This window comes from Dendrobates tinctorius, unplaced genomic scaffold (genome assembly GCF_039654945.1).
Source record: "Dendrobates tinctorius isolate UK_male_01 unplaced genomic scaffold, ASM3965494v1 ptg000058l, whole genome shotgun sequence".
In the NCBI taxonomy this organism is placed as follows: Eukaryota; Metazoa; Chordata; class Amphibia; order Anura; family Dendrobatidae; genus Dendrobates; species Dendrobates tinctorius.
In genome coordinates this window covers 6,786,444-6,798,265 of record NW_027361726.1, presented here as the reverse complement: position 1 = coordinate 6,798,265, position 11,822 = coordinate 6,786,444, and positions in this window count along the sequence as shown.

The window sequence follows — 11,822 nt, the reverse complement described above, 5'->3', positions numbered from 1 at the left end:
AAAGTCACCTGAAACAACAGGTATGCTTTATGTCCTTAGAAATGTTCATATAAGTCTTTCCAGCAGTATTCATAACATAATGCAGTCTTTTTTTGCCTAGACTTCCCTTTTAAAGTGTCCCTCCTAATAAAAATGAAATTTAACATTGCTCCAAACTCCACACATGTAGCAAGAAGTCTTATTCTCCAAATTTCAGTGATTATTTTTTCCCCACACATATTAATATTTGTAAGATAACAAGGTGTATGTCAAACTCAGGAATTAAAGGGGTGTATTCTTCTCTTCCAGTCACCGATGACAAACTGCTTTCTGCTCAACACCAGGTAGCTGTCGGCTTTTCAGCCCAACAGTTCCTAATTGTTCTCTACACATCAGATATATGACCCCAGAGCAGTGCACACATAAGATGGCTGTACAGTGCAGCGTAGATTCATGGTCCATATGCTCATATCCCAGTGGGACTCTAATTGTGCTTAGTCACCTAATTATGGCACTATTGCATGATCACATTGTATTACAATGGACATACCAGAAATTGCTGAACACAATTTCCCAAAATTTTGCAGAACATTTCCCATAATCTCTGGCTCATTTGTAAGAGTCGAATTATAAAATAATCAGTTTCATGCCTCCCCCTCATTAGTCATTGTATTTAGTATGCATCACCTGGCACCATTCCCCGGTCTGATCGCACACTTTCCTGCTACTGAATACTTATGCTCATTTTCAATCCTATTTTAATCAACCACAGATTCATAATTAATTGAAACAAGTAAATATTACAAGAGCATAGTCCACGGATAGTTTACTACCGCTGGCGAAGCTCCATTATCAAAAGTGTTGACCTTATCTTTATTACCTCCTTACATCAGGTTTCTGCACTTCTCACTTGCAGCCCTTAATTGCATGAGTCACTACCTTCTACAGAATTAGCTACTAGAGATGAGCAAACCGGTTCCGAAAATGTTTGCCAACCTCAAATTCGACAAGAGCGTCGCACATTCGGATTCGTGTTTGGTTTCCCGAGCATTTTTTCTTAGGCTGTGTTCACACACAGCGTTTTTTTCACATTTTTCCCGCAGATTTACCAAAAAACCCGCTAAAAAAACGCCTAAAAGAAGCTTCCCATTCATTTTAATGCATTTTGCACTTTTTGTGCATATTGATGTGTTTTTTACCACGAAGCGTTCGCGGTAAAAACCGCAGCATGCTCATTTCTGGCTATTTTCTATGTGTCTGGGGACGCTCCGGAAAAAATCGTGGCAAAAACACGCAAGAATCGTGGCAAAAACGCACAGAAAAAAACACGCGTTTTCTGGGAAGGAGTCCGGTTTTCATGCAGAAATTTTCTGCATATGTGTGCACATAGCCTAAGGCTACGTTCACACGTAGCGGAACTCTCGCGGAAATTACCGGGAGAATTCCGGATTCCATTCCGCGGGAAAATCGCATTTTAAATTCCCGCAGAAAAACTAGCGTTTTGCAAGCGTAATTAGCTTGCAGAATGCTAGCGTTTTACAAGCAATCTGTATCTCTTCACTGGCTCCCATTCCCTCAGCGTATCCAGTTCAAATTACTAATTCTGACCTACAAGGCCATCTATAACCTGTCTCCCCCATATGTCTCTGAACTAATCTCCCGATACCTTCCCTCACGTAATCTCCGGTCCTCCCAAGACCTCCTTCTCTCCTCCACACTTATTCGCTCCTTACCCAACCGCCTCCAAGACTTCTCCCGAATAGCCCCTATTCTCTGGAATTCTTTGCCCCAACAAGTCCGACTATCAACCACATTTGGATCCTTCAGACGGAACCTGAAAACCCACCTCTTCAAGAAAGCCTACAGCCTGCAATGACCCCACTACCTCCTTCTCTCTCACCACTACTGGTGATATCACCTCAACCAACACCGGAACTGCTGCAACCCACCAACCTACTGTCTCCTTCCCCACCATCCTGTAGCATGTAAGCCCGAAAGGGCAGGGTCCTCTCTCCACTCTGTATCTGTCTGTCATTGTTAGTTTGTTTACTGTAAGTGATATCTGTAATTTGTATGTAACCCCTTCTCATGTACAGCACCATGGAATCAATGGTGCTATATAAATAAATAATAATAATAATAATGTATTTACAGTATATGTGTGTGTATGTATGGTATATTGGTATGACTATGTGTGTATGCATGTACAATATATGTGTATGTCTATGTGTGTATGTATGTACAGTATATGTGTGTATCTGTGTATGTGCAATATACTTGTATGTATATATGGTATATATGTATGTTTATGTGCATGTATATACAGTATGTGTATGTATATGTGTGTACGGTAGGTGTATACTATATGTGTATATAACTGTATATGTGTATGTACAGTATATGTGTGTATGTTTATACGTATATGTGTGGTATATGTATGTGTATCCATGTGTATGTGTATGTACGATATGTGTGTATGTATGTATAGTATGTGTATCTGTATGTATGTACGGTGTATGTCTGTGTATGCATGTACAGTATATGTATGTGTATCTGTGTGTATGTATGGTGTATATATGTACAGTATGTGTGTGTATGTACAGTATGTGTATGTATGACGGTATAAGTATGTGTATCTGTGTGTATGTATGGTGCGAGTATATGTGTGTATTTGCATGTACGGTATATGTATGTGTGCATCTGGGTATCTACAGTATGTGTGTGTATTTATGTATATATTTCTAACTGTGTGTATATCTGTGTATGTGTGTACGGTACATGTGTGTATGTATGGTATATTTGTATGTTTGTATGCATGTACAGTATATGTATATGTCTATGTGTATATGTATATACAGTATATGTGTGTGTATCTGTGTATGTGCGGTATATTTGTAAGTATATATGGTACATAGTATATGTATATACAGCTCTGGCAAAAATTAAGAGACGACTTTCAAATGTTCAGTTTGTCTGATTTTTCTCTTTATAGGTATATTTTTGAGTAAAATGTAAATTGCTCTTTTAGTCTATAAACTTCTGACAACTTGTCTACGAATTTCCAAGCAATAAATTTTGTATTTTTTTTTCTGACAAAGAAAAATGGTCAAAATGTAAACAAAAACAGTGCTTTCAGACCTCAAATAATGCAAAGAAAACAAGTTCATAATCATTTAGAAACAACAATACTAATGTTTTGTTTTAACTCAGGAAGAGTTCTGAAATCAATATTTTGTGTAATAGCCATAATTTTTAAAAACAGCTTTCATGTGTCCTGGCATGCTTTCCACCAGTCTTTCACACTGCTTCTGGCTCAAAAATATAAGCAGTTCTTTGTTTGATGGCTTGTGACTATCCATCATCTTCTTGATTACATTCCAGAGGTTTTCAATGGGGTTCAGGTCTGGAGAATGGGCTGCCCATGACAGGGTTTTGAGGTGGTGGTCTCTTAACTTTTTCCAGAGCTGTATATATATATATATATATATATATATATATATATATATATATATATATGAATAAGAGAGAATTGGGATCCAGCAAAAAGATGAAAGTTCACCAGAATTATAAAATCTTCTTCTTTATTTATCCATTAAATCATATAAAAAACATCTGAGGAACTCCAAACAATTGGTAACATTCCAGCATGGGACTACATGTTTCAGCACTATGTGCCTTCTTCACGGACCGTTTAATTCTGGTGAATTTTCATCTTTCTGCTGGATCCCAATTCTCTCTTATTCCTATTTGTTGGGGCATACTCCCTGCCTGGATCCGTGCAGAATACAAGGTGAACACCGACTATTGCATTAAGAGGAACTCCTTTATGGTGAGCTGGCTATATGTTTTTTACATTGTTTGAATATATATATATATATATATATATATATATACTAGATGGTGTCCCGATCGGGCATTCTAGAATCTCTCTCTCTCTCTCCCCCTGCGCCGCAGATCTCCCAATGGAGGCGTGCGCTGTTCGAATGCGCTGATTACTCACGGCCGGCTGGGGGATTTCCACTACAGACAGACAGACAGAATTAGACGATTATATATATATCTAATATATAAAGCTCAAGTGTGTGTATGCATGTATGTACAGTATGTATGTATGTATGTATTTATGTCCAGGAATGGCATTCGCACCGTCGCAGCTACAGCCACAAAATTTGGCACAGTCACACGTCTGGACCCCGAGAGTGTCCTAAGCTATGTTGTGAGGTGAAATTTTAACCCCGTGCGTTCCAATTCACCAAATAATTTTGCCCCTATCTATAAAATGGGGAAAAAGTGTGTGTATCAAGCCCCGCCCCTCATTATGATGTCATAATGGTTGCCATGGTGACGCTGATGTCATCATAGGTTGCAAGCCCCGCCACTCATTATGATGTCATAATGGTTGACTATCGGATGGAGGATGTGTGATGGGTATATGGGCACTGGACTATGGGATGGAGGATATGTATGACGGGTATATGGGCACGAGATTATGGGATGGAGGATGTGTGATGGGTATATGGGCACTGGACTATGGGATGGAGGATATGTATGATGGGTATATGGGCACGGGACTATGGGATGGTGGATATGTATGATGGGAATATGGGCACAGGACTATGGGATGGAGGATATGTATGATGGGTATATGGGCATGGGACTATGAGATGAAGGATGTGTGATGGGTATATGGGCACTGGACTATGGGATGGAGGATATGTATGATGGGTATATGGGCATGGGACTATGGGATGGAGGATGTGTGATGGGTATATGGGCATGGGACTATGGGATGGAGGATGTGTGATGGGTATATGGGCACTCGACTATGGGATGGAGGATATGTATGATGGGTATATGGGCACGGGACTATGGGATCGTGGATATGTATGATGGGTATATGGACACGGGACTATGGGATGGAGGATAATTATAATTTGCTATAACTAACCACAGTTAGTTACTATGCCCGGGCAGCGCCGGGCTCTTCAGCTAGTATATATATATATATATATCTTTTTAGAGGTGTGGGGGACAAATAGAACATTCGCTATGGTGTCCTGTGATTGCCATGCATGTACACCGCTTGCAGGACAGTAATAATGAGGACAATCTACCATCTTTCTCGGAGCCCGAGGCTCCAGGGTCCCATTGCCAGATTGCCATCATCATAAGCAGCATAACCGGCAGGTACTGGGGCTCAAACACATTTCTTGCACAGGGGCCTGAAGCTATTAGAGTCCGCCCCTGACTCAGGAGGCCCTATTTGCTAATCAAAATTGTTAGGGCTAATATTGCGGTGCAGCCAGAAGGCCTCATTTGCTAATCAAAATTGTTAGGGCTAATTTTGGGGTTCAGCCAGGAGGCCCCGTTTGCTAGTCAAAATCATTAGAGCCAATAGTGTTGTGCAGGCTGTAGTCCACATTTCCTACTCAAAATCGTTTAGGCTAATACTGTGTTGCAGTTAGGACTCAGGAGGCCCCATTTGCTAATCAAAACAATTGGGGCTAATATTGGGGTGCTGCCAGGAGGTCCCATTTGCTAATCAAAATTGTTAGGGCTAATATTCGGATTCAGCCAGGAGGCCCCATTTGCTAATCAAAATCCCTTGGGCCAATAGTGTTGTGCAGGCCGTAGTCCACATTTCCTACTCAAAATCATTTGGGCTATTACTGTGTTGCAGTCAGTTCTTAGGAGGCCCCATTTACTAATCAAAATCATTAGGTCTAGTGTTGGGGTTCATCCAGGAGACCCCATTTGCTAATCAAAATCATTAGGGCTAATAGTGTTGTGCAGTCCACATTCCTATTCAAAATTGTTTGGGCTAATTGTCATGATCCAGGACAGGGTTTCGCTTTGGCCCGTCCTGGTCTGATTGGGGGTTAATTATTCCACCTCTCCCTGGCAGAGGGCGGCTATTTAATGCTCACTGGACCTAGGTCCGGTGTAACTTATACTCCTGCCCTCGGCTGAATTAGTTGACCTTGTGCGTACGTGTGCCTTGTGCCTGATATCTTGCTTGCTTGTTTGGTTTTGATTCGGTTCTGTCCCTGTTACGAGTTCTGCCTGTCCCTCTTGTACTGCGCTACCTCTCGTGTATGACTCTCAGCTTGTGACCCGACTTCTCTCTGCTCGTCCCCTTGGTACCATGTCGCCCTCTTGTGTATGACCTTTGGCTTTGTCTGACCTCCCATCTGTTTACCCCTTCTGTACCTCGCTGTCCGTACTGTGAACGACCTCCGTGTTGCCTGACTCTGAGTTTGCTGTCTTCTGTGAAAGCAGGATGCTAAGCCCCGCCCCCTTGCAGTCACATGACCGTAGGTCCCGTGTCGGCTTGCTAAACTCCATCACTAAGGTCCTGTGCACCTATACTTTCTGTCTATTCTGGTCCCCAGGGGTCCCTACAGTGCGGGTGAGTCCCTGCTCAGCGGAGGCTGTACGCTGGCGCTATCAGGATCCTGATATAACTGACTGATTCCATTTTTTTTCTCTGCTTCCATTCACCTGTGTGTGTGATGGATCCTATGCACGCTCTTTCTGAGCAGGTTAAACACCTAACCCAGATGTCTCAGAAACTCCTTGGAGTCCTGGCTCAGTCTCAGCAGCTGATCGCTGACACTGTGCAGGGGGCTTTTTCATCAGGGGCTCGGGATATTACATTAGTTTCCGCTGAGTCTCCAGTGAAGTTACCAGATACCTTTTCTGGAAATAAAAAAGAGTTCAGAGTTTTCAAGGAGGGCTGTAAGCTTTTTTTTTTCCTTAAGACCACACTCTTCTGGGGATGAAAGTCAGAGAGTGGGGGTCATTATGTCTCTGTTAAGGGGAGCCCCCCAAGCTTGGGCTTTCTCCCTTCCGACCACAGCCCCTGAGCGTATGACGGTAGATGCATTTTTTAAGGCCCTGGGGCATATTTATGATGAGCCTGATCGCATGCGTATGGCAGAGGACATGATGATGAGTGTGTGCCAGGGAAAGCACTCAGCCGAGTGGTTTTGTACAGAATTCAGATGCTGGGCAGCGGAGGTCTGTTGGGATGATGCCGCCCTTCGGGGTTTGTTCCGTAGAGGCCTGTCTGAATATCTGAAAGATGCCTTGACTCTCCACCCTCTGCCTGATTCCCTGGAGGAGGCTATGACACAGGCCGTCCAAATGGATCGCCGGCTACGGGCGAGGGGAGCGATGCAAAGTGAAAGACAGTTATTCTCCCAAGGAAGGGGACCCAGTCCTATTTTGGAGATTGCGGAGATGGGAACCATCGACCTCAAGGAAAATGAAAGGAGACCACTGCGCATGGGAAAAGACTGTTTTCACTGTGGCAATTCTGGACATTGGAGAAAGGTGTGCCCCTCCCGTCCACTAACCAAGCGACTGAGCCCGGGTGATTGTCGTGGAGGTCACCCAGGCTCTCGGGTACCTTTTTCTGCCTTCTCTGAAATGTTGTTGCAGGTGGAACTTTGTTATGGGAGTGTCTCCACATCCACTTCTGCCTTCGTGGATTGCGGATCAACGTTTAACTTTCTTGACTCTGATTTGGTATGCAGGTGTAAGTTAGGGACAGTTAGGTTGGAGACTCCTATTCACCTTGTGGCCATTGACAAAACACCACTGGTAAAAAATGACATTATGTTTCGTACTGAAGAGTTTCTCCTTAAAGTGAGTTCCTTGCACCAGGAACGTATTTCATGCTTTGTGATGGACAACCTGCCAGCGGGACTGGTGTTGGGGTTCCCCTGGTTACAATTGCATAATCCTGTAATTAATTGGGAATGTCGGGACATTGTTAAATGGGGTCCTTATTGTTCTGAGAAATGTCTTGATACTGTGTCTGTGTCGTCCGTGGGTCTGGAAGTTATTCCGGAGTGCCTGATAGACTATACGGATGTTTTCTCCGAAAAAGAGGCTGAGGTTTTACCATCACACCGCCCATTTGATTGTGCCATTGACCTGGTTCCAGGTGTTAAATTGCCCAAGGTCTGCTTGTATAACCTTTTGAGTCCAGAACGGGCTGCGATGAAGGAGTATATTTCCGAGAGCCTCCGTAAGGGACACATTCGTCCTTCTGTTTCTCCTGTGGCGGCGGGGTTCTTTTTTGTAAAGAAAAAAGACGGTGGTTTACGCCCATGCCTCGATTTTCGTGAGTTAAATAAGATAACTGTGAGGAATACGTATCCCCTTCCACTTATTCCTGATTTATACAACCAATTGTCCAGAGCTAAGTGGTTTTCGTAATTAGATCTACGGGGAGCGTATAACCTTATCCGAGTCCGAGACGGAGATGAATGGAAAACCGCTTTTCTCACTACTGAAGGGTTGTTTGAAAATCTGGTCATGCCTTTCGGCTTGACGAATGCCCCAGTGGTCTTCCAAAACTTCATAAATCTCATGTTCTCTGATTTTATTGGAGGTTTTTTGGTGGTATATTTGGATGACATATTGATCTATTCTCCTGATAAACAGACTCACATTGGTCATGTTCGGGCAGTTCTCCAAAGGTTCCGGGAGAACTGTCTCTTTGCTAAACTGGAAAAATGTTTGTTTTTTGTTCAGGAATTGTCGTTTCTGGGGTTCATCGTGTCTGCTGAAGGGAATCGCATGGATCCTAATAAGGTGCAGGCCATTGTCGAGAGGGTTCAACCTTGTGATTTGAAGGCTCTGCAGCGTTTCCTAGGATTTGCCAATTACTATCGCAAATTCATAAAGGGGTTCTCACAGGTGGTTAAACCCCTCACAGACATGACTCAAAAGGGGGCCGATATCAAGAATTGGTCAACCGCAGCGGTAGCGGCATTTCAGTTTTTGAAAACAAGTTTCATGTCGGCCCCAGTTCTTGTTCAACCGGACCTGTCTGAACCATTTATTGTTGAGGTAGATGCCTCAGAGGTGGGGGTGGGGGCGGTATTGTCCCAAGGACCCACCACTTTGACCAATTTAAGACCTTGCGCCTTTTCTCAAAGAAATTCTCTCCTGCGGAGAGAAACTATGATGTGGGAAATCGAGAGCTTCTGGCCGTTAAGTTGGCCTTTGAAGAATGGAGGCATTTTTTGGAGGGGGCTGTCCATCCTATAACCGTAATTACGGACCACAAAAACCTAGCTTACATTGAGTCAGTTAAGAGGTTGACACCTAGACAGGCTAGATGGTCACTTTTTTTCTCCCGATTCAACTTCTCGTTCACTTTTCGGCCAGGATCTAAAAATGTCAGAGGAGATGCCTTGTCACGCAGTCTAGATCCGGAGTCCCCACCGGAACCTCCATCCTCCATTCTTCAGCCTGGGGTGGTGGTGGCAGGTATTTCGAATATGTTGGAATGAGAGATTCGGGAAGCCCAGTCTCTTGCACTGCCGGCTAAGCCGGTGGACAAACTTTTTGTGCCAGCTCAGCTTCGCCTTAAGGTCCTCCGGGAGTTCCATGACTCAGTTCTGGGTGGACATCCAGGGATCTCGGCTACCCAGAAGGCCATTGCTAGAGTATTCTGGTGGTCTGCTTTAGCCTCTGATGTTGTGGAATATGTGTCTGCTTGTGATGTTTGTGCCCGTGCAAAAACCCCCCATAACCGGCCGGCCGGGGAATTGGTACCACTGCCAATTCCTGAAAGACCATGGACGCATTTGTCCATGGATTTCATCACCAACCTTCCCCCCTCCAAGGGTAATACCGTCGTCTGGGTTGTGGTGGACAGGTTTAGTAAGCAGGCACGTTTTGTACCTTTGGCAGCTCTACCTAATGCGGAAACATGTCCAGATTGTTTGTTGAGCATGTGGTGCGGTTGCATGGGGTACCCTTGAATGTGGTGTCTGATAGAGGAGTGCAATTTGTTTCCAGATTTTGGAGGGCTTTTTGTAAAAGGTTGGGTATTGGTCTGTCCTTTTCATCCGCTTATCATCCAGAGACTAATGGGCAGACCGAGCGGACCAATCAGTCTCTGGAGCAAATTCTACGTTGCTTGACTCCAGACCGACAAGATGATTGGTGTTCTGTGTTACCGGTGGCGGAGTTTGCATTTAACAACCGTGTTAACCAGTCTACGGGTACATCTCCTTTTTTTTGCAATTATGGGTTTCATCCTCATTTTGGAGAATTTTCTCATTTGAATTCTGGGTGTCCTGGGGCGGATGAGACGATCCAGCGGTTGGGGGAGGTATGGCGGGAGGTCCAGAGTAATATTACGAAGGCCCAGGACAAGTTTAAATTTTTTGCAGACAAAAAACGATCCGTGGGACCAGTGTTGCAGATTGGGGATAAGGTATGGTTGTCCACCAAGAATAGAAGACTCAAGGTCCCCTCTGCGAAGCTTGGACCCAAGTTTATCGGTCCTTATGAAATTACCGAGGCAGTTAACCCGGTGGCTTTTCGGTTGCGTCTCCCGCCATCTCTGCGGATCCCAAATGTTTTTCATAAGGCCCTTTTGAAACCTGTGAGGTCCGCTGGGGAGGGATCATCAGCTTCCCCAACACTGGATTTGGTAGACGGGCAGTCGGAGTACGAGGTGGAACGAATTGTCGACTCCAGGTTGGTCCGTTGTGCCCTTCAATATCTGGTACATTGGAAAGGCTACGGTCTGGAAGAACACTCGTGGGTTCCTGCTCGATCGGTTCATGCAGATCAGTTGGTCCGGGCCTTTCACGCCAAGTACCCTGAGAGACCTGGGGGTCCAGTGGCCCCCCATTGAGAGGAGGGTACTGTCATGATCCAGGACAGGGTTTCGCTTTGGCCCTTCCTGGTCTGATTGGGGGTTAATTATTCCGCCTCTCCCTGGCAGAGGGTGGCTATTTAATGCTCACTGGACCTAGGTCCGGTGTCAGTTATACTCCTGCCCTCGGCTGAGTTAGTTGACCTTGTGCGTACGTGTGCCTTGTGCCTGATATCTTGCTTGCTTGTTTGGTTTTGATTCGGTTCTGTCCCTGTTACGAGTTCTGCCTGTCCCTCTTGTACTGCGCTACCTCTCGTGTATGACTCTCTGCTTGTGACCCGACTTCTCTCTGCTCGTCCCCTTGGTACCGCGTCGCCCTCTTGTGTATGACCTTTGGCTTTGTCTGACCTCCCATCTGTTTACCCCTTCTGTACCTCGCTGTCCATACTGTGAATGACCTCCGTTTTGCCTGACTCTGAGTTTGCTGTCTTCTGTGAAAGCAGGACGCTAAGCCCCGCCCCCTTGCAGTCACATGACCGTAGGTCCCGTGCCGGCTTGCTAAACTTCATCACTAAGGTCCTGTGCACCTATACTTTCTGGCTATTCTGGTGCTCAGCGGAGGCTGTACGCCGGCACTGTCAGGATCCTGATACTAATACTGTGTTGCAGTCTGGACTCAGGAGGCCCCATTTGCTAATAAAAATCATTAGGTCTAATATTGTTTTTCAAGCAAACTATCTCAGAAAATAAATACTGATTGTTCATTTAGTGACAGGTGACTCACAGGTCTGGGCTTAAGGTTGTGAAACAGCTGGTTAAAAGAGGGGAAGGGTACATGCAACATGAGTGGGAAAAAGCGAGGTCATGGTGGAAGGGGGAATATTCTCGGTGTTCAATGTGTACATGGGTTAGGTAGTAAAGTTACTGAAAGCTCTTCTGAACAAACACCATCTCATCCTATCCAATGACAACGGACAACATCTGTTACTGGACAGGCTACTCAACTCCATTTCTTTGGCAGCCGCACAGCAATACACCTTGTAGATGAGGGTCAGAAAGAGCATGTGCTCCAGTGGATGGCAAGCGCTGCATCAAGTGGCTTCTCCTCCTCTTCCTCCACCTTAACATCACACATGGCTACAATCCTCAGAGGTTGCACCTGAATCACCCTTGTTTCTTCCTGTGTCACAACTTTCCAACTGCCCAGCTAACTGTG